Below are 26,319 nucleotides of genomic sequence, written 5' to 3'. Positions count from 1 at the left end.
ATTGGAGAAAGGTAGGAAATTAAGGGGATGGAACTTGGAAAAGGACCAGTCACTGACGAGAGTTTCGAAGGAAGCACCAGACAACAACTGGCTGAAGCAAGAGAAACGAATAATATAGTTGAGTAAGCGATCGAATAGTGAGGGCAAAAGAGGATCAAATAGGCAAAAAGACAATTCCCAGCAGAAATTATGGAATAACTTATGGCATACTGAATTTGACGAAAAAGTGTAAAAAATCTCTAAAAATGAGAGTGACAGAAAACATACGGTTCCAAAGCAGGAGTGAGTAAGCGATCGAATAGTGAGGGCAAAAGAGGACCAAATAGGCAAAAAGACAGTTCCCAGCAGAAATTATGGACTAACATACGACATACTGAATTTGACGAAAAAATGTGAAAAATCTCTAAAAATGAGAGTGACAGAAAACATACGATGGCAAAGCAGGAGTGGCTAGAAGAGAAATGCAAGGCTGTAGAAGCATTTGAGACTACAGAATAGACATATGCTTCATGTAAGAGCTTTGAAGATGCTTCTGGAGGTAAGAGAAGCGCTTGTACGAATATTAGGAGCTAAGATCACAAGCCTCGGAAGGATACATGATACAGGATTTTTACAAGGGAAACGAGCTTAAAGACAATATTATTGAGAGAGAAGATAACATGCAAGATATGATAGTGTGAGAAGAATTTGACAGAGCACTGAAAGATCTAAGTCGAAATAAGACCCCTGGATTAGACGAAGTTCCCTCCAGAATTATTGAGATCCCAGGGATATTCGCCCATGACAATCCTAATCCACATGGTATGCAAGATACGTGAGACACGCACAGCACAATACCCCTAGGCTTCATGGAGAATGTAATAATTCGAGTTCCAAATAAGGCACGTACTGACAGGTACGAATATTACTGAACCATCAGTTTAATAATCAATAGTTGTCAGATACTGATACTGATTACATATAGAATCACGGGAAGACTGCTACAAGGCCACGGGGATGGTCAGTTTGGGGTCCAGAGGAATGTAGGAACATGTGAGACAACACTGTCCACACGTCTTATATTAGAATTTAGACGGGAGAAGCACAAACCTACGTTTAAACCATTTGCAATTTAAAGAAAAATTTTACCGGCTTTCACTAAAGAACTAAGAGTTATCTACGGGTTGTACAGATACTCGACTGCACTAATAAAAGTCGAAATGCGTGGAAGGGAAACAGCAGTTGGGAAATTTACACTGAGCCACTGAGCAGCAATAAAGGAAACCACAGAGAAATCTGAGAAGGCAATTGAAGTTCAGAGTTAAGAAATAAAAACATTGCGGTATGTCGGTGACACGGTGTCTAGGGCGACAAAGGGCTTCAATGAGCTACTGAACGGAGTGGATAGCGCCTCGTAAAGGTGTTATAACATGAATAGCAACGGAAGTAAAACAAGGGTGATGGAATTTAGCCAAATAAAATCAGATGAGGCTGACAGAATTAGATTAGGAAATGAGACATCACAAGTTGTTTCGCGGCGAACAATCTGACGATGTCCACGAAGAGAGGGTAAAAATGCAAACGCTGTAGAAAGAAAAAATTTCCGAGAAGATAAAGTTGTTAGCATCTAATATAAATTCAAGTGTTGGGAAATCTTTTCTGAAGGCATTTGTTTGGAGCGTAGCGCCGGCCAGTGTGGCCATGCGGTTCTAGGCGCTTCAGTTTGGAACCGTGTGACGGCTGCGGTCGCAGGTTCGAATCCTGCCTCGGGCATGGATGTGTGTGATGTCCTTAGGTTAGTTAGGTTTAAGTAGCTCTAAGTTCTAGGGGACTGATGACCTCAGATGTTGAGTCCCATAGTGCCCAGAGCCATTTGAATCATTTTTTTGGAGCGTAGCATTGAACGGAAGTGAAACGTGGCCAATAAACGGTTAATTTTGGGGGGAATTTTAAGAGGCTGGAAGTAGAAGAAAATGCTTCACTTTCTTGTTAAAAGGAACAGGGTATTTAACTGTATGCAGGGTGCATGGCAGCTTGTTCCAGAGGTGGACAATACCAACAGACATCGAGTTCGTGAATGTTTTTCTGCTAAGTCCTGTACTAGTTGAGACGTACTGAGAACACTGTTCAGTTAAACAATATAGGACAGTTTTATTGAAAATACTGCTACAGTGGAGAAAAATTGATCAATTCAGTAGTTTGTGAAAGTTCACGATTAGCACAGAATGTACACAAGTCCAAACTTAAGCTGAAGATCGTAATGATTAAACGGTCATAGTTAATATTCACTCGGAAGTAGAGCAGAATAGCGTAGTGAAGGTCGACGCTCACTATTACGTTCCTGGTCATCTCTGACGCTGAGGCCTCGTCCTGGTGATTCTGAAGGCAGAGTTGGGTGGTGCGGCATGGCGTCGTGTGTAGCGAATACTTCGATCGAGACTGATGCAGAACTGTAGGCGCGGTCGGCGCCTGGCCCGGAGCCCGTACATAGCATTTTCTTTTGTTGAGGGATACAGCTAAGGTACTAGGTATTCGAGAATTTGTGCTTCAGTTATGATGAGATGACAAGTGCTTAATCTATGATGCAAGGTACTGAGGTGCATATACACCCAGGAGCCAATAAACTAGATATAGCCTATTTTGTCACGGAAATTGTATGGTCGCAGCCAGCTGGACGTTTCAAATGCTGTGGAAATATGTTAGGAGACTTTTTGAGCACGCAGAACCAAGCGGAATTCATTCTTCATGTGGCTACAGTATTTCCTGCCCAGTTGAAATGCTGATCCAAAAATTACATCAAAGTTATTTACTGTTTTGTGATACGGTATTGGAATGCAATCGATAGGAAGAAGAGGCAAGTTATTCCTTCGTGATCGCATAAATGTTGCCACTCAGAGGTTTGTCTCGTAAGGAATTATAAAAGAAACGTTTCGATTATCCCTGAAAATGAAAATTTCTTGCCACAGCACAGTTGCGTAAAGTTATACGCACAGTTTGTCGATAATCGAAGCTCCAGCAGCGCTGTGTCATTATGAGCGATTATGAGAGGAAGTAAATACCCGTTCTGTGTTATGTATGCAAACGGGAGTGTGTTTTTATTTTCGCAGAGATAGCAGGCGTGTATAAACTTCATTTACAGAATATCGAATGGAGGGCGAGAGAAAATAAACCTGATCAATAGTTAATACTGTGCAAACAAATTAACCGGCCGCCCGTGGGCCGGTTGCGAAATATCGGCGTACCAAAGCGGCGTTCTCCCTCCAATTCCGTAGGATCCAATTTGGCCACCTGAGGTGTAGCGACGGACAGTATTTCGTTACAGCGTGACACCGAGTGATACTGATGCTGTCGTTCATTAGTGTAGTCCGTAACAGGTTTTTGTGCTGGACAAGAGTTGACATTATGCAGGAGGAAGCAGCGGTTTTTAATAAGTGCGTTAATATGCGGATACTGAAAAGGTCACTTAAAAAGGGCTGGGGGAGGTCGGGAGGGGTGCAAGGGGAAGCAGAAAGATTGCTAAAGAAAATAACTGTGTGCCCCATCTCGGCTTTCGTCGTATCTACATCTTTTTAACCCATGCGCCACAAAGGACCTTACTGTGTATGACGGTGGTTACTTCTGATACCATTATCTAATCCACCCCTCGCCACCCTCTTTCATTCGAAAATACCGCGAATCAGTCGAACAAGTTATTCCAAGTCATATCTTTTGTGCATGAATCGAATTTCCTTAAGATTCATCCTATGAATATCAGTCTGTCATTTGCCTTTCCTACAATTTGTTTTATGTCGTCACGCCACTTTATGTTGCTGCGGATGGCTTCTCCAAGATATTTTACGGTATCATGAAAAAAAAAGATCGCTTCAATTGTGTGGTAAACATTTATTTATAATGCAACTCGTTTCATGGCATTAGAGCCACAACTTCAGGGACAGATCTGTATATAAACAAGAGTAATGCGTATAAACATCCTGCTTCAGTTTAAATATAGTTGAACTGCACAGAAAACTGTATATAAAACTGTATAGGAAAATTATGTGCTCGAATTTAGTTCATAGCTTAGTTCAATCTCACTTTACCGCAGTTCACTTTTTCTAGTGGTTTGTCACCAGTAATTCATTCATTCAGTTGCGGGTTTCTTCTCCTGTTTATGCACAAAATGTTACATTTATTTACGTTGAGAGTCAACTGCCTGTCCCTGCAGCAGTTGCCAATACTCTGCAAGTCTTCCTTCGGTTCGCTAAGGTATTCTGACGTTCTACCTTCTTACAGACAACCATATCACCTACGAACAGCCACACGGATATTCCAAAGTTATCCATTAGATGATTCATACGTATTGTAAACACTGATGTTGCTATAACTCTCACTTAGAACGCATTTGAAACAACATGTACATCTGCCGATTTTGCTCCGTTAAGACCAATATGTTGAGTTCTATTGGCAAAAATGTCTTGAATCCAGTCACAACCTTGGTCCGGTACTCGATAAGCTCGAATTTTTTTCACTAATCAGCATTGCGGGACGGAGTCAAATGCCTCCCTGAAGTCAGGAAATACTGCAGCAACCTGTGTGCCGCTGCCTACAGCGCTATGGTTGGATCTCGTCAACAAACACAAAGAGCTGTGTTTCGCGATCTCGTCAACGAACACAAAGAGCTGTGTTTCGCTAGATTTCTGTTGGCGGATTATAATGAACTTTGTCTCCTCAGAACTTTTGTACTTCAATTGAAATATTTGATTCTGTATAAATTTCGTCCTTACTTGAGTTAATTTTTACACTTGAACTATATGTACTTCATCTAAAGATACAATAATTTTGCATACGTTTAATCACCAAAACACTATTTTTTTCATGGTATAATTATATTTTTATAGCTATTTATTTAGCAACTTCGATATTGAAACATGTAAGTTAATAATTACAGTTGTCAACTGAGTTGAGTCAAAAACCACTTTATAATGACACTAATCGTATTACGGCCGGCTGGTGTGGCCGTGCGGTTAAAGGCGCTTCAGTCTGGAACCGCGTGACCGCTACGGTCGCAGGTTCGAATCCTGCCTCGGCCATGGATGTGTGTGATGTCTTTAGGTTAGTTAGGTTTAATTAGTTCTCAGTTCTAGGCGACTGATGACCTCAGAAGTTAAGTCGCATAGTGCTCAGAGCCATTTGAACCATTTTTTTTGCTATCGGTCGATCACTGTATTCTTTGTAATTTCCTGTAGCTCAACTTTCATGAAAACATTCGTGCTGCTTAAAACGGATGTTCTACACAATGGCATCTTTTGAGTCAATTCAGTTATCTTTTCTGCTGAAAAATCAGCTTTGCACCCAGATTTAATTACTAATAATGAGTTTCTCCTTTTCGTCCTTCTTCCACTGTAACGGAAACAAACAAAATCGAGATGACTGACTAGGGCTGTTTTAAAATCCTAGAGAAGAGTCACAGATCAAGCAGAAAATGTTAAAATGTGTGTAAAACCTTATGGGACTTAACTGCTAAGGTCATCAGTCCCTAAGCTTACACACTACTTAACCTAAATTATCCTAAGGACTAACACACACACCCATGCCCGATGGAGGACTCGAACCTCCGCCCGGACCAGCCGCACAGTCCATGACTGCAGCGCCCTAGACCGCCAGGCTAATCCCGCGCGGCGATCAAACAGATCTAGCTCCGATTCGATGCAATACAGTTGCAATACAAATGTATGTTTATTATTATTATCGGTATTATTATTGTCAGTAGTAGTAGGAATAGTAGTAGTAGTAGTAGTAGTAATAGTAGCAGTGTACTGAAGCGTATCTGACACACACGCACACAAACAAACACGCGCACACTATCGTACTGCTGCCCGCAAAGGTCAACAGTTAGGAAGCTGATGACTTTTAGGATGACTGTTCGAAACTACGTGCTAACTACGTAGTTAAGTACTGTAATCGTCCGATATACAAAAATTAAGATATTTTTTTGAAAATCCTCAAGTATCGTAATGTGTTTTAACGGAAACTGTTAAGAAAAAAATCTGCTATCATGCGCTCATTATGGTTCCCTTAAGTATGTGATCGTTGAATATTTCTTGGAAGTACACTTAGAGCACATTGACAACACAGAACGTACACTCACGAGTCAAACGTTTTTTGTCGATTAACATTTCAGTACATTAGTTTCGACGCAAAAAATCGTTGCAGGTTCGGTTTCGACTTGAGGCCTGTAATGACTGAACTCGTTCGGTAAGATGAAGGACTGGTCGCTGTACTGCTGCTGCCTTCTCCGACGTTAAAGTTCGCCGAGAGCCGCGAAAGTGGCACAGTGCCTTGTTTCCGATGGTGTTTCATCGTCGAGCTGTTGCTTATAAACGCTTCATTTCCTTCACTTGGCTTCATTTCCTTTTCCATTTGCGCGGAGGTCACCGCTCCTGTGAGGCCGGGAGTAACGCGACGTTCTGCCTCTGAGCATCGTTAGCGGTCCTTCTCGTAATCGAAGCAAACGGTGCAGACGGACACTGTGCTCAACATGCGGAAATGTGGGGAGTATATATTGATAAATAGGCTCATCTTGTAAGTTATTTATAGATTGATTTCTTCAAGCCAGTCACTTCCTGAGCGTAATATCTTCCTGAAGGACGCACAGTTCAGATTAATAGGTTTGAAGAAGTTCTGTAGGTATTTATTATTAATTCTGGAAGTCTGTAACACACAGCCGTTACGTACGTACACGGCGCTTTCGTGTAGACCTTCACAACCGAGCAACTTGATGGGAAACACACAATGGAAACAATTAGCCAGAAAATGGAAAGATAGAATGAGTCCATATGTGCAAGTTACGTAAAAGGTTTCATGAATAGGAGAGTATGACGAACTGTAAAAGTCTCGAACTTTTATGAAACCTTATTAACCGGCGGCCGCGGTGGCCGAGCGGTTCTAGGGGCTTCAGTCCGGAACCGCGCGACTACTACGGTCGCAGGTTGGAATCCTGCCTCGGGCATGGATGTATGTGATGTCCTTAGGTTAGTTAGGTTTAAGTAGTTCTAAGTTCCAGGGGACTGATGGCCTCAGATGTTAAGTCTCAAAGCGCTCAGAGCCATTTGAACCAATTTGAACCTTCCGTAGCATATTCTGACGATAAATCTCCACAAGCACATGAATAATTAACACAGAAAATGATACCAATGGACTACTCAGAAACAGTTCGATCACCGTATCTCTCTCCAATAGAGCACATATGGGGCACCACCGAGCCACAACTCCAGCGATAACCGTCCCTGCATTGCAAAAGGCATGGAACTCCATCACACAGACTGAAATCCGGCACCTGTACACCACAACGCACGTATGGTCGTATGCTTGTGTTCAACATCCTGGCGGTTACACCAGCATTTCACTTTTGCAATGGCTTACCTCGCGCTTATATTAACGTGTGATCTTGCAATGTTAATCACTTAAATGTCTTCCTTAGCCAAATATATCCCAGAATTTTCATACCCTATATTAATTTTTTTTGGTGAAATACTCGTAATTTTTGTCACAACGTTTCGTACGTTAAAATGATGTGCCTCTAACTTCCTCCTGGCAGCGTTGACTATAGGGAGAACGACGCAACTTGATCGAGATTCTGATTTCGTTTCATAATTTATCCCAGCTAGGGCAGTGAGCGTCTCGAAAGCGGGTGCATTTCAAAGAACTGCAACAAGTAATGCGAATTTATAGTATGACTCCACTTGCGATGTACTACTGAGCTGTGCGCCTACATCCCCTTTCGTAACGACACACCTTCTACTCTGCCCGACCAAAAATTTCTATCCATCCTACCTCCCTCGGTCCACGGAGGCAGCCACCTCTCCGACATCGTTCCATCAGCGGCGCGGCCGAAATGCAATTTTTGCAGAAATGTGTTAGGGAGGCGAACGCGTTGCTGGCGTTGGGGAGATAGGACGTATACAAAGTGGGTTGGGGGCAGGGGTTGGACGCCAACGAGAAGAGGGGCAGGGGTGGAGGGGAAGGAGATGTTTGGGACGGAGGTCCGGGGGAAGTTGCCAGTATGATGGGAGAAGGTCGAAGCCCTGGTGGCGTGGCAGGCGAGGGCCTGAAGATTGAATTGCTGATTAAATATTGGCCACCCTGCTGGTAGACTTGCTACGCAAGACGTAGTAGCTAGCTAGCTCCGCAGCGTAATTACCACGTGCTGCACCGGCGGGCGGTGCGTAGCTCAATGAGAAGCTGAGAGTGGCGACTCCTGCCGACTGGTGTAAGGCGCACGCGCGCGCGCGACGCCAGAGCGCGGTTACATGGACGGGGCGTGCCCCAATCAGTGCTAATTCCGAGTTTAGCCAACGAGACAGAAACTGCAGCCGCGCGCCGGCGGGACGAGGGGGAACCCCCGGCCGAACGGCAAACGGCATCCAGATGAATCGCGCAGATTGGAGCCGGCGGTGGCCAAGCCGATTAAAAACGGCTGCCTCGCTTCCCGCCTGCGCTCGCCGTATTCTCGTTTCCACGTTCCCTCGCTTTATTTCCCCGCCCTTTCCCAGGCTTTTTTTTCCCTCTTCCCCCGCTGTTTTCCTCGTCAGTTGCTTGCTGAACTGGATTGAAATGTAAAAACAGAGTGAAGTCAGCAGCGTTTAGCAGTTCGAGAAGCGGGCACTCGACCTTTTTTCTCGTCACAATCGCTTTCACTACGGGGAACTAAACGCAAATTGCTTGCGGCCGCTAGATGAACACGGAAACGAAGCTTAATTTTTAATCCTGCGGTAAAGGCCAGCATGAACGCAGTATTTTCCACGCTGAGTTAGTGAATAATACTGGCTCTTATAGTTCTTTGTAACACACGTTGTTAGGAAACACCTAGTGACTCCGAAAACCGACCGAATTTTAAGAACGATTTAAGACAGTTGTTTAGGACATGCTTTCATACACTCATCAAAAGCATTAGGGCATCTCTATGTAATGCAGAAGTAACCAGTTGATGAAAGGACACACCCACCAGTATAAAGGGCGGCGGGGATTGCTGGGTCTACACTGGAGAAACAGTAACAGCCGACTAGGTCGGTTACGAGAGTCACTGACTTCGAACGTGGAGTAGCCATTTGACGTCACGTGAATAACAGATCCATGAGGGACATTGCAGTACTTCTAAAGCTGCCCAAGTGTTCTGTGAGTGATGTGATTCTGAAATGGAAACGCGAAGGAACAACCACACCTAAATCAAGACCAGGTGGACATCATACATTGACGGAAAGGGACCGTCGAGCGTTGCGTAGAGTGCTTCTAAAATATTTCATGAAATCAGTGGAAAGAATCACTCGTTAGTTCCAGAGTCCTACTAGCTGTCTACCTGGAGCAGTGACTGTGAGTTGGAAGTTAAAAATAATCGAGTACAATGGTAACAGTTCCTCATAAGCAGACACATTTCTGTAGCCAGTGGTAAGCGTCATGTGCAGTGGCAAAAGTGAAGTACGGAGAACGGGTAGGTCCGAACAACACGCAAATATTTCGGACATGTTTTGGGAACCCGGAGAGATAGAGATGTTATTTTTGTGGAACACTACTGACAAAATGTAGAAAATCGGCATTTGAACCCGCCTGTAGAACGATTCTACTGCCGCCAACATAATTTTCATGTAAGGATAACAAAGGTAAGGTACTAGAAATTAGGACTCGTACAGAGGCATATAGATAGTCATTTTTTCCCCACTGTATTTGCTAGTGGAACAGGAAATGCCGGCCTGGGTGGCTGCGCGGTTCTAGGCGCTACAGTCTGGAACCACGCAACCGCTACGGTCGCAGGATCGAATCCTGCCTCGGGCATGGATGTGTGTGATGTCCTTAGTTTATTTAGATTTAAGTAGTTCTAAGTTCTAGGGGACTGATGACAGAAGTTAAGTCGCATAGTGCTCAGAGCCATTTGAACCATTTGAACAGGAAAGGAATTGTTATGATGCGGGTCGGAAAATGTTACGTTCCGAGTAGCGAAATGTCAAGTCCTCGTTTACAGTGATAAATGGATGGAAGGTGGCAAATGGTATCTCTTGCAGTAGGAATTTGGGCAGGCAATCAAAAGATCAGTTGACACAAGTGAACTTTCAATAAACAAAATTTACTAAATCTTGTTGCTGAAGACCACTTGTGGCAGCCATGGCTAGCTTCACTACTGGACATTAAAATTGCTACAACACGAAGATGGCATGCTACAGAAGCGATATTTAACCGACAGGAAGAAGATGCTGTGATATGCAAATGATTAGCTTTCCAGAGCATTCACTCAAGGTTGGCGCCGGTGGCGACACCTACAACGTGCTGACATGAGGAAACTTTCCTATCGTATCGAGACATTGCTGCTCACGTTGGTCGAGATCCAATGATTGTTAGCAGAATATGGAATCGGTGGGTTCAGGAGGGTAATACGGAACGCCGTGCTGGATCCCAACGGCCTCGTATCACTAGCAGTCGAGGTGACAGGCATCGTATCCGCATGGCTGTAACGGATCGTGCAGCCACGTCTCGATCCCTGAGTCAACAGATGGGGACCTTTGATAGACAACAACCATCTGCAGGAACAGTTCGACGACGTTTGCAGCAGCATGGACTATCAGCTCGGAGACCGTGGCTGTAGTTACCCATGACGCTGCATCACAGACAGGAGCGCCTGCGATGGTGTACTCAACGACGAACCTGGGTGCACGAATCGCAAAACATTTTTTCGGATGAATCCAGGTTCTGTTTACAGCTTCATGATTGTCGCACCCGTGTTTGGCGACATCTCGATGAACGAACAGTGGAAGCGTGTATTCGTCATCGCCATACTGGCGTATCGCCCGGCGTGGTGGTATGGGGTGTCATTGGTTACACGTCTCGGTCACCTCTTGTTCGCACTGACGACACTGAATACTGGACGTTACATTTCACATGTGTGACGACCCGTGCCTCTACCCTTCATTAGATGCTTGCGAAACCATACGTTTAAGCAGTATAATGCACGACCGCATGTTGCAGGTCCTGTACGGGCCTTTCTGGATACAGAAAATGTTCGACTGCTGCCCTGGCCAGCACATTCTCCAGGTATCTCACCAACTGAAAACGTCTGGTGAATGGTGGCCGAGCAACTGGCTCGTCACAATACGCCAGTCACTACTCTTGATGAACTATGGTATCGTGTTGAAGGTGCATGGGCAGCTGTACCTGTACACGCCATCCAAGCTCTGTTTGACTGAAAGCGCAGAAGTATCAAGGCCGTTATTACGGCCAGAGGTGGTTGTTCTGGGTACTGATTTCTCAGTATCTATGCACCCAAATGTCTTGAAAATGTAATCACATGTCAGTTCTAGTACAATATATTTGTCCAATGAATACCCGGTAGAAATTTTAATGGCTAGTAGTATATAAGTAGAGACCCAGTACGGAAGTGCGCCTATGAAGACTGAATGTTTGCTAGCAGAGCTAGCTATCAATAGCTCGCTGACGTTCGGCACGAACTAGCACACGAAACTAGTCTCGAACTGGAAGAAGGTGCCCAGGTGGCGGCCGCTTTTAACACCGTCGTGGCGGTTTTGTTGTTCGTCGGCCTGGAGGTTCTTCATTGTTCAGGTCATTCTACTCAAAGCGCCGCTTGCGGCGCCCGCGGGAATCTTTGTCGAGGCACTAGCTCCCACAGTATCGATAAGCTGCGATATTACAGAAACAACTATTAGAGGAAAAGTTACCCTCGGCCACGTACCATGGGTATCGACATAGATGTAGGTGTTTTTCGTGATTAGTGTGTGGTCCCCTTATTGCGCTTAATATAACGCTAAATGTGGAGGAATGTGAACACACTTTACAGCATAGTGGGGCAGCAATTTAGAGACGATTATTGTCTAAGTATGGCAATGCACCCTGTTATAAAGCAGCAGCTGTGACTCAAGTGTTTGTGGATAATAGCGTTCCTGAAATGGACTGGCCTGCCCAGAATCCCGCCCTGAAACCAATGGAATACCTTTGGGATGTATTAGAACGTCGAGTAAAAGTAGTGTGAACAGCGTCAGATGTTGTCGTCAGCGTGAAGGACGCGGGGATGCCACGGACTGGAGTGAGACAGGGAACTGTGGGTCAGTTCAGCTTTCCTCAGGAATGGATACAACAGCTTTATGACACCCTTCCCAACCGACTAACCCCATACGTCCAGGTCAGAGGGGGTGCAAAGTCATACTGATAAGTAGTCTCATGCAGCCAACATCTTTGAAAATTTGATTCGATTGTCAGGTATTTTATTTTCCAGACGACAACGACAGTGAGAAAGGAATCTTTGAAGTTGTCCACTCGCGTTAAGAAATGTTACAATTAAAAATTGAGTTCATTCCATGATAAACGTCAGTCGTTTTACTGACTTTTATTCAAAAGAACAAGCTAACGGGTAGATTAGTAACAACGGAGAGTTTATTCATCGTGCAACTCATAATTTTCTGGAATACGGAAAAGAACACCAATAAATTCCAAGAAGAAAAACAGTTGAATGAAGTTGCATTGGACTCAGGTTCGTTAAATATCACCTCCCTTGTTTATCAACAAATACATTCGTTTCTATTTTTTCCTTAATCTTGTGGTACACCATTGTTTATGTGATCTTGTACTTTTGGTCTGATTCCCAATCACGACTACTTACCACTGAAATCGATAACTGGTCTTAAAGCAAGTTTTCACTTCGTAGCTGTCAGGTGAATCCTTACGCTATCCTGCGCTAATTTGCTGGAAAACCAGCCAGCGAGGTATCACTGCTAACAGAACAGCAACTTGATGAAATACGTGAGGGGCTTCCGAGTAATCAGATATTAACAAGCACCCCGCCTGGGTAAGCTACAAATTTAAAATTAGCGAGGATGATCTTCCAGATAATAATACAAAGGGAGGAGAAGAGGAGGCTGTGAAGAAAAAAGGCAGAAAAGTGGCACGTGCGCACAGACGGCTGGAGGTCCGTTAGAAATCGGTTAAGGAACAGAACAGCATTGTATCTACGTCAGTATGCGGAACAAACACAGGGGAAATTTAATTTTCAAATTACGGCGTGATACAAACGAAAAGGAAAATGGAAAAAAAGGTATTCGAGAATATTGTCAGTAGTAGCAAGTGTCTTTCAGAAGCCAATCAAAGATATTTTTCCATGGAATCTATTTATTTCGTTTGTCCATCTTTTCTATTTCAGACCACTTCATTCGTCTTCAGTTTGTGGAAGTCTCTGGTAAACCCATTACGAAAATAAATCACAAGTCTCTCTGTGAATTTAAACGTCAGTCTTACATTATATTATCCAGAATAGGTTTACCGAAACACCTCTTCATTGAAATGGAAATGAGCGTTTGGCGTCATTGGCCGGGAGGCCCCTTGCGGGGCAGGTCCAGCTGCCTTGGTGCTGGTCTTATTACATTCGACGCCACATTGGGCGACCTTCACGCCGGATGGGGATGAAATGATGATGAAGACAGTCCCTGAGAGGAGAAACTCCCCGACCCAGCCAGGAATCAAAAAATGGTTCAAATGGTTCTGAGCACTATGGGACTTAACATCTGTGGTCATCAGTCCCCTAGAACTTAGAACTACTTAAACCTAACTAACCTAAGAACATCACACACATCCATGCCCGAGGCAGGATTCGAACCTGCGACCGTAGCAGTCGCGCGGTTCCGGACTGCGCGCCTAGAACCGCTAGACCACCGCGGCCGGCCCAGCCAGGAATCGAACCCGGGCCCGTAGGACGGCAATCCGTCACGCTGACCACTCAGCTATCGGGGCGGACACCTCTTCGTTTTTTGCCGGACTAACAAACGTGAAAGTTAATCAGCAAGTTTTCGGCGGAAGGTGTCAAAACACACCTCGGCTGTGTAAGCAACAAATTTGAACAGCCGGCCGGAGTGGCCGTGCGGTTCTAGGCGCTACAGTCTGGAGCCGAGCGACCGCTACGGTCGGAGGTTCGAATCCTGCCTCGGGCATGGATGTGTGTGATGTCCTTAGGTTAGTTAGGTTTAATTAGTTCTAAATTCTAGGCGAGTGATGACCTCAGAAGTTAAGTCGCATAGTGCTCAGAGCCATTTTGAACCAAATTTGAACATAGGCAGGGCGATCTTCCAGAAAATAACACAAACGGAGAAGAGCAAGTGGCTGTGAAGAAAAAGGACATATAGTTGAGTTAATTCACTTAATCATAAATTTAAAAAATTGTTAGTCATCTCTTCGTGAATAAGAACAACTATATACGTTGCTTTCATCGATACACTGCGTTCGTTAATGTTTCTGAAAAGATTTCACGCCAGTCGTCGTAATGACTCTGAGAAGGGAAATCTGTTCATTGTCTGGATGCTTACAGTGATGTCCGCAGTAATGAAATTTGTGATCTTCCAACCAAAGAATCTGCTACTGATGGAGATACGATTTGAACTGAAATCGTCCAGTAAGGGTTAGAAATGGATGCTACTGAGAGCTATGATAGAAGACTGATCACCGAAATGGAAGCAGATGACATGATAAAAACGAAGAACTACTCAGCAGTTCGACCAGTAGTTCTTCAGCCAAAAAAATCCCTAAAGATTCAGTTTCTAAACACCTCATTCTTTAATAGACGCACTGAAGCTGAACCAAAAGCGTTTTCAGAAGCGTCTACACGGGCTGAACAGAGCAAAGTCACGTTTCTGCTCTTCTCAAAGAGAAGGATTCAGACGATCATTTCTTTGTTCACCACCACCACCCCGCTTCCATTTCTCTCTCTCGCGTTCTATAAAACGTGCAAGCTTCGGAACTAGGTCACAAGCTGTCAAGCTAGGCGCCTGCTCAGTTAGCAACGCGGGAACATGCAACTTGTGACACGTTCTTCAGATGTACTGCTGACGTCTCTGTCGAACACGACATGTAGGAGTTGCTCAAGAAAATGGTGTTGCGATGTCTGAACTTGATTCTAGGGGGTTTCTCACTGTGCTGTTTCGCCTGTCCATACGAGTGTAATATTCTGTGTGTGTGTGTGTGTGTGTGTGTGTGTGTGTGTGTGTGCGCGTGTGTGTGTGTGCGCGTAACAAATCGGTCAAATTTGTACATTATATGGAGTAGTAACCTGGCCGGGCGAAAAAAGTACTAAAAGATATCTTTCCATTTCCTAAACAGCTGGAACGAAGAGCAGTGGTGGGTGCATAACAGATTTGCGGAGGAACAGAATTAGCCGATGGAGGCATTGACGTGCAAGTACTTTCGAATAGATAAGAAAATAAATATCAACATTATAAATAAAAAACATGTAGATACAATCAAATGTTTCAAGCATTTAATTGTATGAACAACAGCTGTGCTTGATCGATTGGTTATTGTTCAGAAACCGATTACCGTTTAGATTAGACCATCATCAGACTGTTAAAAGCGTAATCAGCCGACCTTCATGGACAGGTTTGGTCTGGCACTCAGCTGATAATGTTTCATATAACCTGCAGATGGTTCAGTCCAGACCAAATTCGATTCCTGAATAATAAAAAAAAAGCAATTGCAGCTGCTGTACACATAACGAAATTCCTCAAAGATCTTAAATTTGTCAACCATCACTTCCACGAAATATTACAACGAAATGCTTTATCTAACACCATTCGATACAGTGTAAAGGACGTATTAGTTGACTGTAAGTTTCTAATCTAGTTTTTACTTCTATCCCATTATCAACTACGTACTTCGCACTACATAATCTTTAAAAAATTAATAGAATACACTGTAAATTCTATTTCAAAATCTACGTATACATATGGCAAGCCACCACCATATGGTGTATGGTGAAGTTTATCTTGTACTACTGCTGGTCATTCTCTTTCCTATTCCACACGCAAACGAAGCGAGCCAAAACCAAAGGTGTATATGCCTCCTATGAGCCCTCACTTACCTTGCCTCTGCAGTCCGTATGCCAGATTAACGGTGGTGATAATGGAATCATTCTGCGGTCAGTGGCAAATGCCGGTTCTCTAAACTTTCTCAATAGTGTTTCGTGCAAAGAACGTAGCCTTGATCGAACCTAGCAGTAACACATGTAATAGCATGCCTCGAAATTTCTTCGATGTCTTCCTTTAATCCGACTGGTGTGGATCTCCATCACTCGAGTTGTATTCAAGAAAGGGTCGCATAAGTATTCTATGCGCTCTCTCCTTTATACATTAGCTACACTTTCCTACTTTTCCACCAATTAAACACAAGTCGGCCACTCGCCTTACATGTTCGATTTCGTTTCGCTTTGCAACGCTGCACCTAGATATTTAATCGACGTGATTGTATCAGGTACCACATCACCGATACTGCACCATGACTGTATTAGCTAGGAAACCACTGATATTGCATTCTAATAAGACAAGATTGTTTTTCCTACTTATAATCATGGGCGTAAATTTTTCTAATTTTAGAGGAAGTTTCCATACATCACACCAAATAGTAATTCCGTCTGATTAAACTTTTACTCTCATACAGACACTCAACAACGATACATTTCCACACACGACAGTCGTATATTGTTCCACACACTGTCGATCAGATTGTTTACGTATGTAGGGAACGGAACGGTCATATCACACTTCCCTGAGGTACTCCTGATGGTACCCCTGTCTCTAATAAATACTCGCCTTCAAGGAGAACGTAATGGGTGTTATTACTGTAAAAGTCTTCGAGGCACTCACCAGAGAACCTATTCCATATGCTCGGGCTTTCGTTAGCAGTCTGCATGGGGCCACTGTGATAAACGCTTTCCGTAAATCTAGGAATGCGGAACCTGCTAATTGCCCTTCGTTCATGGTTCGCAGGAAGGGCTATGAGGAAATGGTTAGCTGAGTTTCGTCCGAGTGATGCTTTCTAAAGCCGTGGTGATTTGTGGACAGGAGCTTTTGTTTCTAAGGAAATTTATTATATTCTGCAGCAAACCGACGTTAAGGATATTGGTTGGTAATTCTGCTGATTTTTCTTTTATCCTTCTTACATTCGGGAGTCTTCTGCACGAAATATTTGCCTGGCAGAGAGATTCGCGATAAATGCAAACTAAGTAAGAGGCCAATACCGAAGACTACTCTCTGTAAAACCGACTATGAATCCATCGGGACCTGTCGAAGTACTCTTATTTGTTTTCAACTCCTTCAGTTGCTTCTCAACGCCAGGAGTGGCTATTGCCATACGGGAGTCTGAACGAAGATCAAACGATGATATATCTATATAAATCTATTGCGCAAATTTTTTAAACGCGACATTTAGAAATTCGGTTTTCCGTTTGCTGTCTTCTATTGTCACACCACACGGGTCCAAGAGTGACTGAATAGCAGCTTCAATTCGCTTAGCGATTTTACGTAGTACCAGAACTTTCTAGGGTTCTAGACTAGTTCGCCAACGTATGACGGTGGAATTTGTATGCTTCGCGCGCCCATCTTTTTATAGATTTCTACGAACCTTTCCCTGGCGACATTTGCGCGTTCCTTTTTTGAATCGATAGTCAAAGACCGCTGTTTCCCCTGAATTTTGTTATCAAATCACGGTGAATCTCTTACGACTTCAGTCGACTTACTCGGCACACACTTCTGCAGACAGCGATTTAAATTCAGTTTAAATTTTGGCCATAATTCTTTTTTGGTAATCATATTAGAACAAAATGAAATCCATTCATTGTAGAAGTAGAACGCTAACTACTGCTCACCTATCTTTGGGGTTGGGTTGGGTTGGGTTGTTTGGGGTAAGGGACCAAACTGTGAGGTCATCAGTCTCATCTGATTAGGGAAGGACGGGGAAGAAAGTCGGCCGTGCCCTTCCAAAGGAACCATCCCGGCATTTGCCTAGAGCGATTTAGGAAAATCACGGAAAACATAAATCAGGATGGCTGGATGCGGGATTGAACCGTCGTCCTCACGAATGCGAGTCCAGAGGGCTATAACCACTGCGCCACCTCGCTCGGTTCACCTATCTTTTCCAGCACAGAAGCACTGGTTGATGTCTTGATGGATTTATTACCTATAGTGACCATCGTCGCTATGATGACACCATGATCGTCAATCCCTGCCTTAATACGAACACCGTCCATAAGGTCATACCTCTAGAATATTTCCATTGCGATATTGCAGTGCTGCACAGGCACTGAAATATCGTATTTATCCTCCAATACTGGCATTGCACGGAAATATACATCGTGGATCTACCAGTGCGGGTTGTAGACACAGGATTCTGGCCGTGAAGCGTGATCGGATAGCCTAAAGTTAAGGCATCAGCTGGAAATCCGCCTTCGAGTCGCACAAATTTTCATTGACATCATTCCATTGTACAGCAGATGGTTGTCCATTTTATGTATTTTCACTCCGTGTGTGTTGTTAGCGGCTCAAGAAAGTTTTCGGAGACTGTGTTCAGAGCTACATCACAAGACTGTCCGTCCTTACCACCTAGAATGAATTGATCCATGTCCGTGTCTATGCGCTGTACGTTGAAGTCACCTCCGACCAATGTTGTACGACCGAGGCACTTCAGCGCTGCTGAGCGTAGACGTTCTTTGAATGATTTTCCAGCCTCTGGCTAAGGTAACCTCCAGTGGAAGGTTGTGCGCTTGCGCGCATGTCAGAAAGCGCCCCCAGCTGGCTGCGCTAAGCACGGCCACTTACAGAATGAGAACTGGTGACGCTTATTCCTCCTGAAACAAGCGACTGATTACTTGACGACCGTTGATCTCAGATACGCACGTAATGGCTGTCAACTGCGCTAAGTGTAAGCTGCGCGTCGGCCTGCACTACGCACTCACGCGTAGACGCACGCACGCACGCAAGCGCTCACACACGCAAAGCGCGCTGGATTATCTTAAAATTAACCGTTGCTCTCTTTAAATGCCACGTCGCCCTCGTTTTGTGCCTCTTCTTGAAAGCGTGAACTACTTACGTAATTGGGGACCCACTTACCAACTCCTGCGTCAGTCGTACGTAAAATTACTGCACCACTTGCACAGTTCTGTTGCAGAGTTATATATATTCGGACGTCATGATCGAATGCTAAAGCACTTGCCTGAAAACTGCGGGATCGAATACCGGCCGGACCACAAAAATTTTCACCCTGCTTTTAACCCAGGCTTCAAAAATGGCTCTGAGCACTATGGGACTTAATTTCTGAGGTCATCAGTCCCCTAGAACTTAGAACTACTTAAACCTAACTAACATAAGGACATCACACACACCAATGCCCGAAGCAGGATTCGAACCTGCGACCGTAGCGGTCGCGCGGTTCCATACAGTAGCGCCTAGAACCGCTCAGCCACCCCGGCCGGCAACCCAGGCTTCACTTCTCACTGATGTGACGAGTCACCACGAACGACACGTGGTTTTGATTCCACGTTAAGCTTAGGATCTCCTCTCCCTTGTCCGATAACTGAAGTAGATTTAGAGACAAGCAAGATGTCGAAACGGCGTCCAATTGAAAGACATGCATCAGGCCGTTGAGGCACACGAAATTAATATATACAGTGTGCAACACGTGTAAGGGCAGATATTTTTATACGTAGTACCTTTATATACATCAATGTGGTAGTTGTATCTTCACTGCGTCCAACATTCTTCCCACGAACGCGTCATAAACTTTGGAAAAATTGGAAATTTGTGGTAAGGTCTTATGGGACCAAACTGCTGTGGTCATCGGTCCCTATGCTTACACGCTTCTTAATCTAACTTACGCGCTAAGGACATCACACACACCAATGCCCAAGGGAGGACTCGAACCTCGGGGGCAGGCAGGGGGAGGGGGGGAGCCGCGCGGACCATGAAAAGGCGTCTAAGACAGCTCGGCTATCCCGCGCGGCTAAACTTTACTACCCGATGTTTTCTGCATGGCCGTAACTTAACCACGAAATGGTCTACGGCTGTCAGTGTCGATTAATCGTTTTACGTCCACGTATCACGCAGATAAAACTTGAGATATAACGTGAATTGTTTATACAGAAGAACACTTTTGATCCACACTAAAGTACAGTTCCATCAGTGGAATACGGAGGTTCTAACAAAAGCAAAACGAGGATAATGGAATGTAGTCGAATTAAGTCGGGCAATTCCGAGGGAATTAGATTAGGAAATAAAACGCTTAAAGTAGTAAATGGGTTTCGCTATTTGGGGAGCGAAATAACTGATGATGGTCGAAGTAGAGAGGCTATAAAATGTAGACTGGCAATGGCAGGGAAAGCGTTTCTGAAGAAGAGAAATTTGTTAACATCGAGTATAGGTTTAAGTGTCAGGAAGTCGTTTCTGAAAGTATTTGTATGGAGTGTAGCCATGTATGGTAGTGAAACATGGACGATAAATAGTTTGAACAAGAAGAGAATAGAAGCTTTCGAAATGTGGTGCTACAGAAGAATGCTGAAGATTAGATGGGTAGATCACATAACTAACGAGGAGGTATTGAATAGAATTGGGGAGAAGAGGAGTTTGTGGCACAACTTGACAAGATGAAGGGACCGGTTGGTAGGACATGTTCTGAGGCATCAAGGGATCACAAATTTAACATTGGAGGGCAGCGTGGAGGGTAAAAATCGTAGAGGGAGATCAAGAGATGAATACACTAAGCAGATTCAGAAGGATGTAGGTTGCAGTAAGTACTGGGAGATGAAGCAGCTTGCACAGGATAGAGTAGCATGGAGAGCTGCATCAAACCGATCTCAGGACTGAAGACCACAACAACAACAACAACGACAGATGGTCACAGCTTGGGCTCACACGAACTCCAACGGGAGTAACATAAGTTACGCACAAATTCCCAATTTAAACGTTGATATTAAGTCTACACAAGTTCGCCTTAGAGGCATGTAAGCATTCTGTCCATTATCACACCAATATTTTTAAAGCGTGTGTTTTGTTATAGACATTTTGTTTCTCCCTTTTCTTGCTAACGAGAAAGAATCACAGAGGAGAATATGGAATTTACGATCTCTCGATTTCTGAGGAACTAACGTGGATAATATGACGAAGAGTGAAAAAGAGAAGGGGGAAACATAGAGGGATGGAACAGGAGGGAAGATAGGAGGAAGGACTGGGAGAGAGAAATGAGCCAATTTCGGTTTCCCATCTTTTCTGGCAGATAGTCAAAATCGAATTGGTAGATATGACGCGGGGAATTCGCAGCAAGTGGACGGGCGCCGGGGCTTATCGGCTGGTCTTAATATCGTTTTTATATCCGCCCTCCAGCGAACCCTCTTCGCTTGCAGAACACACCATCGGCCCTTCCTCCAGCACTGGAAAAAGTGCCGGCAGTCACCCGCTAACTCGGAGCTGCCCCCTCCCTCTTGGCCTCTCCCTCTTACCCCCTCCCTCTAAAGCACACACAGGAACACACACACACACACACACACACACACACACACACACACACACACACCTCGTACCACACGTACTGCCAGGCACGCAGTCAACCCCATAAAGTTACTGATGCGATAGATAAATCAGATGGTAAATATCCAGTACTCTCCTCCCACTTCCGCCTCACCCCCCACCCCCACACACCCAGCTGTACCACCCACTCTCCGCTGCCCACGTGGCGGGGGGCAGACCATAAAAAAGCGATTCGAGTGTGGTAAGCAGTAAAATATGGAAGGCGCGTAGCTGGTCGCGTTTTATCTGCCAGCGCGTGTCAATAAAGGGTGCTGTAGGGTTGCACGGGGTGGGAATGGCCGCGTGCCACGTGTAACCCTGCATTTGCGGCACGAGTAAGGGTTTTGTGGCGTAGATATTGATTTTACACTGCTCCACTGTTTCTCGCAAAGAAAGTAATCTGAAAGGTGCCGAGTGGGAAGTTGATCATCTGCTGGAAAATGTTTCTCTGAAGAAGCGTGCTATCTCCTTCCTTTTTTGTCCTCCTCCTCCTCCGCCTCCTCCTCCTCCTCCTTCCCTCTTGCATCCCTGATGATTCCTTTCCTTGTCCTCTTATTTACCTCTTGTTAACTTCTCTTATAAGCTACAAGGCAAAGACGGAACTTCAAAAATGGCTCTGAGCACTTTGGGACTTAACTTCTGAGGTCATTAGTCGCCTAGAATTTAGGACTACTTAAACCTAACTAACCTAAGGACATCACACACATCCATGCCCGAGGCAGGATTTGAACCTGCGACCGTAGCGGTCGCGCGGTTCCACACTGTAGCGCCTAGAACCGCTCGGCCACTCCGGCCGGCAAAGACGGAACTAATGTGATTTCACTGTAATATCTCCGCATGTCGACTATCCCAGGTGGAAGTACACTTTTCATATTCTACAACACCCCAATAAGAGACACGAATGCTTACTCCAATTTTTTACCTCAGTCACCTGGGAAGGACGCGCACAACGCAATAACCAGAAAACTTGGGTTAGTCAGTTTTGTTCAAAATACTGTATTAATAACTTTGAATGCAAGTAGTACAGAGCTCGTTTAATGAATTGCAAAACATTCAAAATATTAAACATTCGACATTAACAAAAAAGTGTATCGTGCTGTCAGACATACTGTGTATCGTTCTGTCATCAGGCTAATCTCTTACGAAATTTCGTATACCTATTTCTTTTGCTATAGTCAACGATTTCTAGTCATTCTTAACAATGTCAAAAAATTCTTGACAACTCGAACCGTAAGTAATAACTCTCACATTTCGCCTTGAACGAATTGTTATTGACACGTGGCTTCCATGAATATTCCTTTTCCGATATTTCTAAATATATGTATAGCCGTTTAACTCAATTAAAAGATGAGTTAGACATAATTAGTTAATCGTATTCATGCGATAAACAGCTGGTGTCGAATGGAGACAGTTAAAGATTGAAGTTTATTGTCCTAGTGTAATTTGTAGACTGTATTATTATGTTGCTTTGACAACTGACTTCGGCTACAGGTGAAATAAGGACGATTGATCTCAACGTATTTATCAGTGAGATATAGAACAAACATTGATGTAATTTCGACGTATGTGTTAATCAGATAATATAAATTAGCGGAAAATATTACAAGCCGCGTCGCAATGAAGCATTTGAGCTTTCTATAGCTGTATACGGCATCGTTATCATGAGTTAAAATCACTAACTGAGATTTTGTCTACTGATGACGATGGCGTGGACAGCAATAGAAAGTTCAAGTGTTTTATTGTGACACGGGTTGTTAAGCCAGAAGATTTTACTGAATTTTTTTAACCTTTAAATATAGGAAATCCTTTACAATACAGGACGGTTTGCATCGCTGGATGTTAAGGGGAGGCATTACAAATGGACGATCCAAGCATAAGCGTTTATCTAGAAATATTTTCAATTATTCCATAGGTGAACGATCATGAATGTTCTTTACCGTTATAACATCGCCTTACTTATTCTTTTAAATTTTTTTATCTATTATTATTGTTTATTACTCAGGTTTTGGTACTTAACAACACATTTTCAAGACATAACAATAATTTTAAATAAATTAGTAATACATTTTCGGCTATCTATTAAAAGTTTATTCCAGCTCATTATTAATTTTAAACGATGTCACTACAATTTCAAGCCGTCCGCTACACAGTTCTAGTTGTACTTTGAAGGCAATGTGTTTCACTGACTGGCACAGTGCCTCATTATGATCCTTCATGGCGATATATCTGTCCTTGGCGTAATACAGCAGCTCGTCTCATATCTACAAATTTCCTATGTTCATCAGACGAGTTGGCACAGTGTGGAAGATAACAGACCCACGTTAGGGAATAGCGGGATAAAAAATCTTCTCTTGTCAACCAGATTAAGGTTCCTCTTGGCTTCCCTAAAGCAAATAAGGTGAATGCTGCGGTGATTTCCTTGAAAAGGACACAATTACCGGTTATCACTGAGCTAGTGTAACACTAGCTTGACTGGTCTCAGCGACGACAGAACGTCAGCTACCTTCCTTCCATTTAGGACAGTTCAGTTTTGTTTCCATCCAACCACACAAACAAAAATCTAACAGTATTAGGATTGTTAATCGTTGTATCTCGATAATGGCACACCTGCCGTCACGTAAGGACTCACTCAAGGTCACCGCTTGCGTCTTACCTCGCTCCGCACCTGGACGTACCTGCTGGTCTCTCGTCACAGTTCGCTACATCCGTCTGCTTGGTTTCGCTTTGTTCCATTAACTCGTTCTACTTTACATGCAGTTATCAGTAATAGTGCTTAACTACAACACAAAATTGAGTACGAGGGCTCGGAAAAGTACATTTTTCTGCTTCTAAATGACATAGGTTTTCAGTCCAGATATTTGACGATGGACACAAATTTCTTGTGGAAGAAAGGGGTATTCCCACCTCGTGAACTACAGTTCGCGTGCTATTCATTTATTGAGTAGTGATTACAATAATGATGTGATTTATCTGGACAAAACTTGGGATTCGAAAACTGTACGAACACACGTATTTGGCAGTTCTCTAAGGGAAATGGTAACCCGGAAATAGCTAGAGGCACTTTTGTGTAGTGAATATCGGTGTTTTTGGTTACGGGCATAATGGCGGAGAGTCTGAAAGAATGGCAAATAGAGTTCCTCCAGGCTGAAGGGAATGTTCTCGGTCGTTTCAGTGTGAGTCGTCGGAACAAGAACCCTGGGGACGGCAAGAAAGTTCCCGCGCGCTGTTGCATACGGAGTATCTCGCAAGGAAATCTAGTTTACAGGTGACAGAACACAGTAATGATGTCTCAGATGTAACCAAAATTAATTTTATAATCTTCTTAACAGCTTTCTCTCTGGAAGTTTTTAAGAGATCCATTACAACGCAGCCGGCCGGGGTGGCCGAGCGGTTCCAGGCGCTTCAGTCTGGAACCGCGCGACCGCTGCGGTCGCAGGTTCGAATCCTGCCTCGGGCATGGATGTGTTTGATGTCCTTAGGTTAGTTCGGTTTAAGTAGTTCTAAGTTCTAGGGGACTGATGACATCAGCTGTTAAGTTCCATAGTGCTCAGAGCCGAGGCATTACAACGCAAATTCAACAGCGACGATATTTTTCGTTGCATTCGTGAAACAATTTTTACACGTCTTACAATATTTTATTTTTTATCTCGGAATATGCTGACAAAATGTGCATCGCATGCATCTTCAATTGTTGATTATGTGCTTACATTTCTTTGCACCTGATTTTAGACAAAACATAGAAAATGTATGAGTTTTTTTCGAAAATTTTGTTAATATTTTAAATTATCACTAACTGGCGATGCTTTAAGACGGTGAGATGACCTCGCTTAGGCTATTTTTGTGACCCCTGTAGTTCACCGGTCGAGTTCGAATGAGATGTAGCCTAACACGTTTAGCAGGATGCAGTGGGACTGAACCATGGCACAAATATGTTCAGTCTATGTGGCCGACATAATATCCTCAGCTATCATATATTGTATAACAGCTATGTAACTGTGTCCTATAAGTCATTCTTCAAAAGTGTCAGCGTCCCAATAGCATAAAACAAACATTAAAAACAATGTTAGGTAAAAGTGTTCTGTCTCTGAAACAATTCGGAAGGAAGGAAGGAGGATTAGGATTTAGCGCCCCGTTGTCACTGAGGCCTTCACAGAAGGAGTTCAGTTCGAAATAGTCGAGGATGGAGAACGAAATCATTCGTATCCTTTTCAAAGGTACCATCCTTACATTTGTCTTAAGCGATTTAAAAAAAACTGCAGAAAACCTAAACCAGGATTTCCGGTCAGTAATTTGAACCGCGAATGCCAATTCCCTCGGAATAAGGCAAATGTGTGTGCTAAAGTTTTCTTGAAATAAGCTCACGAAACATTTGCTTTACTCTCTGGCGCACATATTTTATTGTTGAACATGTTCCATTGACGACTCTTATGACCCCTTCGTCGATGATAGAACGTAAAGGACAAAGCCTTCTTTATCTTTCTTTCGATATTATTGTTGCATCAAAGACCAGTAAAAAAACTGAGCGGGCAGCCAGTACTGTTAGGTACCAGTCAAGTATGCCGAGCTCTGTGCATTTCGAGGGAGTGCAGGCAGTAATAACAGCTCTCCGTCGCAGATATCTCTGATAACATGTATATACCCAGTCTGACTTCATAATTGCTAAGTATTGCAAATACAGTATGGTTATAAAACGAAATCGTAATGTGGGTCACGACAATCAGTTGTTCCTGGTGAGTATGGGGCTCGCCGACAGCTCAAATGTTTACTTCAAAATGACGAGCCAGATATGTTGAGAACGCTGTAAACTGTAGTTATTTCTTTGCTTGCAATTCATATCTTCCAATAATGCTGCAAACGGTCCTGCGGCGACAAGGCTCTGCAGCTCTTCAGTTGTTCCATTTAGCTTTCTATCTGATCTCCATTTTGCAAATTTCTTCTTCCTAGTCATGTATTTGAGTCCAGGTGGAGACTAGGGAAATTCTCGTAAGTCCAA

This window comes from Schistocerca americana, chromosome 7 (assembly GCF_021461395.2).
Source record: "Schistocerca americana isolate TAMUIC-IGC-003095 chromosome 7, iqSchAmer2.1, whole genome shotgun sequence".
Taxonomy (NCBI): domain Eukaryota; kingdom Metazoa; phylum Arthropoda; class Insecta; order Orthoptera; family Acrididae; genus Schistocerca; species Schistocerca americana.
The sequence above is the reverse complement of the archived record's forward strand: the minus strand, read 5'-3'. Positions refer to the sequence as shown.